Here is a 6,148-nt window from a genome sequence, read left to right as displayed (position 1 = left end):
ATAAACGATCGAAAATAGTATTAACTATCAACCAGAAAATCATTACTGATAGCCTTATAAAGAATAGAGTTGAGTATTGATCATTGTCCCCATCTTATAATGTGAGACCGTCTCACACACTACTTACCGATACAAAATTCACTTATTCACTTTCCCTACTAAAGAGCCGGGTAATCGATACAATCAATTTTGTAAGAGAGGAAAAATCAAAAGGATACAAATCCCGACTCCAGGATTCACATGCGATAGCTAATAAAATATAATCAAACATATATAAAGTCTCCAAGTACAAATAAATATTAGATTTGAATTTACAATCGGTACAAATGGACTTTGAATTTACATACTAAGACAACAATAGAACTTACCATAATTCAGTAATATAGTCGATTTTGTTGTATATTATAATTCACATGTTGATGCATATGATTAGATCTGCAACCCATCTGCAAAGTTAAAATAAATAATCAGAACACAATTATAGAATAAAATCATGTACTCATTAAATTGATCCATAAATTTGCATATGAGCATGCCACAATGGTAAAGAAGCAAACTTCCAAATAACGCAAGATATATACTAATTACTAAACGGATAATCATGTAATTAGTAGGATGTAGATTGTTTAAAGCAACAAACAAAAACACGGAGATCATGCATGGCTGGCACTATCTATGCTAGAGGTTAATTTAGGTTCTTGCATATTTATATAGCTAGTCAGGTAAGAGCCTTGGTGAACGTCAAATTGCAGCTAGCCGGGTAAGATAAGAATTTTATTAACGTGATAAAGCTCTAAACCTTTATCTTTGGTCTTTTAATAATCAACCCATTTCGTCTTTGTATTTCACGCAACTTCTTGTATTTCTAGGCAATACAAATTGAAATAGGTTATAGTTTTCACAACACTTAAGTATTTCACGGACGTTGGATTCTCTGTAATCGCTCGAAAAAAGCTTCCTTTAATAATCTATATAAAAATATAATACAAAAACCACTAAATACTAAACTGTCCACGTGTCATTCACACAATAAAAATTTTCCCGCCTAAGCTTAGTGAACCCTAAAAATATCTTACCGTATTTCTTCGGCCGTCGTTACTACTCAGTTCTCCCCTAATCAATATCAACCTATCCTCTTCATTGCAAATTATCTCATTTATCAAAGATTTTGCGTTCCTCTAACAATCTCCTACAAGTCTTTCTGCCTCTTTATTGCAATTTTCTTTTAATGTTCACTAATTTCAGGCTATTTCCCAATCTAATTTTTTTTTTTTAAGTTTCAATGACAACTTTACTAAAAGTTTTGATTTGAAGAAAAGGGCGATCAAGATTCTACCATCGACAAGTAAGTTATTTCAAATGGCATTTTTTCAAGTATGTTGTTCCTTAAGATCTTTGATCAATTGTTCCTTAAGATATTTTCAGGTGGTTTTTTTGGGAGTATTCTTTATACATTTTTAAATCTACAAGTTTACAAACGAAAATGAAAAGGGTAGAAAATGAAATACGGAGTACGAATTAAGTACAGGTTTGATTAATTCATATTTCATAAGATTTGATTACAATTGAGAACTGCCATCAAATGGTTGTTGTCTACTATTTTAGTCAAGAAAGTGCAATATGTAGCAATTGAATGAAAATTCAAGTATTTACATTTGACATCGTGTATATTAGAATCGATTAAGAATTTTTGTCTCCAACATTTATGCAACTATCCGTTTGTTGGTATGAGATTGAAATTTTATTCTCAAAATTAATCTATTGTCTCACTAAAACTCACTTATAATTTTCCAGTTTTCATAACGATAAATACCACATTAGCCTCCGGGTTTTCTGCAGATTTTTGGATCATATGATGATGTTATTGTGTTTATTCCCCATGTATTTTGGGGATACGTGATGCTGATGTGGTTAGACTGTCATTTTATCTCCAATATCCTGCAGATCGTTAAAGAGTACACATAATCGAACATGATGGGAAACTTCTGTAGTAATGACATCATGTTGGGCAAACACATGGAATCAGGCATGAAACGGTAATACTTATATTATTATCTCCTTTTAATTTGTGACTTTTTAATGCATTTAGTTCGATTATCATAAGGTATTACTTATGGAGGTGCTATCTACCTTCTAAGTTCTACCTACTAAAAATATGTATGATTAGGTCAATAAACTCATTTGAAGAACCCTTAGTGTTGTTTAATGTGTGATAATGTGATATTAGCAAAATGATTGTGTTAGTGAGGCTAACGACTATCCATATAGCTTATTGCTATTAAAGTTGCGCTCATTAATTCAATGACTTCAGACTTAAAAGGCCATGTTTTGATATGTCTCTATAAATAATATTCCCTTCGTCTCATTTGTTTGCTGTTGATTAAAATACCCTTTATAAAGAATAAAAAAAGCAAACAAATAATTGAGACTAATGATAGCTCTACAATACCGTATGAAATTGAACTATGTCAAAAGTAATCAAACCAATACATAACCATATGTCTCATTCATCTCAAATGGGCATACTTAACCCGTGTTAAGCTTAAGACAAATATCTCCGTCTTAAATGAGAATTTGTGTATATACTATACATGTATTGTACATTAGATATTACAATGTATTGTTAATGTTGTATATTGCATACAGTTAACAATCTCCCACTAAAATAAAAGTGTGAAGTCATTAGTGCAAGATACGGAGTAGTACATTTGACAAAGTTATACTTCAGAGTAGATTTAAATACGAATGTTTGGAGTACATATTGGTGCTTTTCCCATTCATTCTAATTTATGTCTAATGAAACAAGGGATTTTTATGTCTTCTTCCCCTCTCCTGCACTACAATTTCCTCAATGCAAACAAATCCTTACTCCTTAATATTGAATCCATTTAAGGGTTTGAATTGGTGATTTATGATAAGTTTATCATTACCTTAGGTATTTTTGGCGATTTTGATTTCCTTATCTTTTAGTACTATATTCATTTCGTTTTAAATCACATAATAGAATACATTGATAACTTATATATTACCGTTTTAACAATCTTTTTTCTTTGGTGTGTAGATTGTAGATGACAAATTTATGAAAAACAGAAAATAATCATTTGTACATCGTTCGTCTTATCTGCTTGGTGGTTGTCATAGCTAGAGGCCTAGAGCACTCCTGTACGCAACTGGGAGCGACAAAGCAAGAGCAAGGAGAATATTTTGTTAATGGCTCGACCAATACTTGGAATTATAGTTGCAAATAGGGTTTAATATTTGGTCACTGAAGAGTTCAAAAACAGTGGGGGATTTTTCACCTTTTCTCCTAAAACATGGAGTGGGTACCTTGAGATTTTTTATTTGTGTTATTAGCATGTATGGTTAATGGTTGTGCCGTATGCGATGTCGTATACTCGTATGTGATGGCTTTTGAGTGTACAATCTGTCGACACAACTTAGTTCATAAAATCTCACTTTAGACGGACACTATCCTTCTAAAGTTGTAAACGGGTCAAATATATCACCACTTTCATAATTAGACAAACAACGAGTGAGATGGTTGGAGTTGTCTTATTATGAAAGTGGTGACATATTTGACCCGTCTACATCTTTAGACAGGTATTTTTAGACAGATATACACGTCTACAATGAGACTAATTGTACTTAGTTATAGTGTGCTTATAATGGGTGAAAAATAAGTTGATCACAACCTTGATTACTTTAAGTAGTAACATTTTTAGATTATTTTCCAATTCTTTTTCGTAAAATTATATGATAAGTTGTTAGCATGAGTTACATTTGACTAAAATATTTGGGCTTTTAAGATTGTTTATGCATGTATTTCTTGCCAAACTAAATACACAAACATTATTTGAATAAATTTATAAATGTCCCGTGCAACTTTGCACGGGTTTTAAGCTAGTATAGATAGATATATTGATTAGAAGCAAAATGTCCCAAAAAAATTCTGCAATGATTTGAACTCGAATCAAATTCAAGATCACCAAATGACTTAATCGAAAAGGCTCCAATCTAGTCATCAAATTGCTCAGGGGCTTGCATCCCATATGCGCACTTGACAAACCAGAAACAAACCCAGTTTGACAAAATCATCACCAACCCAGTTTGACGGATCATCATTTACCATAATTTCAAAATCTAATCAATCAAAAATAAAGATAAAATTGACATTAAAGTAGTTCAAGCTCTTTGTTTCTGCTCAATATTCTCAATTTGTTACCTTCTTATTACCTCTGCTCCTTTTTTTTAATCAAACCCTGATTTCCATTATACTTGACTGCATTTTCAATTGATACATTAAGTTCTTACAGATTCATGTTCTTCTGTAGGTGCGAAGAGAGTGTTAAATACAAAACCTCCAAATAAAAAACCCTAGATAATCAATTTGATGAACATTTGCATTGACGAATTAGGGTTAGCGATTTCGAAATTGAATTGCAAATATGTGAGTTTGAATATGGTGGTGTAAATGGTTGATGAAGGGGTCGAGGAGGGTGGTTGCCTGGGTTGAAGGTGGGGATTATTGATGAAGGAGTTTGAAGGAGGAAGATGAAGGAGGTGAAGGGGAAAAAAATGGGGTCACCGGATGATTTACTCGATTTCATAAGTAAAAAATGACCCAAGTGCAATATGAGCGAAGGATGGTAATAATATAGTTTATTTTGAATTAAATTGAAGTACGGATTAATCTGAGAAGACGGGTTATAGTTTGGATTATTCTTATGAAATAACCCTATTATTTATTATTCGTAAATTAAAAATAAGTAAACTTTTTATTACTCATATTTTAATAAATATAGAAGAAATAAACATATAGTTCGTATAAAATTAGAGGTAGTGTCTTTTGTTTAGGATTAGGACAAGAATACTCCATTCCAATATATTCTTGTAATCTAACAATCTTCTCTTTCGACCGTTTTATATAAAATCACCCACTTAACGAGCGTGGCTAAAATTGTTTGGTCATGTTTAATTTTTTTGTTTTGTTTTCGTGATGTTATTTTTTCTAGTGCAAGTTTTTTTAGTTGAATGTCAACACATTTTGAGAGTTGTTAACTTTGTAGATATTGTAGACGACGTTTGTGCTTAACAAACTTAAACCCCAAATTTGTTTTTTATACTTGGTGTTGTAATCTTCTTGTGCTATACTAGTTTTAACTAAATGGTTTGCAATTTTGTTAAATTAATTATGAACGCAACAAGAGTTTCGAGAAATGTAATATTATGTAATTATTTTTCCAAGTTATCAAAAGCTAGTCCATTCAATAATAACTTTAACAAAGATCAATTGCTAAGCGCCAATCAGGATTTTACTCCATGTAGAGTACATAATGTCAAAACTATTTTCAATAATAACTTTTAAGCCTACCATTTATTAATAATAATCATTAAAGAAAAAGAAAAAAGAAAAAGTAAGAATATATGATTAAGGTTAGTTAAGATGGACATGGTACAAGTAAAAGGGTATTGGGCACTACACCTTTGGACAAGGAAACCTCCGTCCCGCGATAAATGGGGTGCATGTCACTATTCACACTTGGGTCACCCTCACATGCCACCATGTTACTTCATCTCCTTTCCTCAACGATTTTACATTTTCCGATTATACCATAAACCCAGATGTATAATATTTTATACTTATTAACTAAATACCTAAACTGAATACGTAATTGCCAGGTGTGTTTCTAAGATCTTAGGAATGGGGTTCAACAAAAATAAAAAACAAGAAAAGTATAAGAAATTTTGAGGAAAAACAAGCAAAAATGGATAAAGGGCTAAAAAAAGTGATACTATGGAGGCTTGAACCCTTACAAGTTCCACAATCACCTTCCCTATCATTAATACCACTAAACCAAGGCCATCTAACTAAATTTTACTGCACTATAAATGACAAGTTTTTGATCAGTGGGGGGTTCAATTGAACCCCATGAACCCTCACTGAAAATGCCATTGATAATAGCATTCAATGTTTTTCACTATACGTCTACACCGGGGGCGAGGCCACTATAAGCTTTGGTGTAGCTGTTGCTACACCAAAGGGGAAAAATTCGGTTAGAATCGTTATTTGCTACACCAATATTTACTGCTTTTACACTAATTATCTATACACTTTACCTTGAGTATATATTTTGCTACATGGAAATCG

At 32.0% G+C, this 6,148-nt stretch overlaps 1 long non-coding RNA gene across 1 annotated transcript; it reads left to right on the top strand.

Moving 5' to 3' along the window:
• Positions 1-1,021: 1,021 nt before the first annotated feature.
• Positions 1,022-3,468, top strand: LOC141606042 (uncharacterized). The gene is made up of 3 exons (XR_012526567.1): positions 1,022-1,345; positions 1,945-2,036; positions 3,062-3,468. It is a non-coding gene; the product is annotated as an uncharacterized LOC141606042 (long non-coding RNA).
• Positions 3,469-6,148: the final 2,680 nt, after the last annotated feature.

The sequence above is a fragment of the Silene latifolia genome, chromosome 10 (genome assembly GCF_048544455.1).
Source record: "Silene latifolia isolate original U9 population chromosome 10, ASM4854445v1, whole genome shotgun sequence".
Classification (NCBI taxonomy): Eukaryota; Viridiplantae; Streptophyta; class Magnoliopsida; order Caryophyllales; family Caryophyllaceae; genus Silene; species Silene latifolia.
Note: the sequence above shows the minus strand (reverse complement) of the source record. Positions and strands in the feature narration are given on the sequence as shown.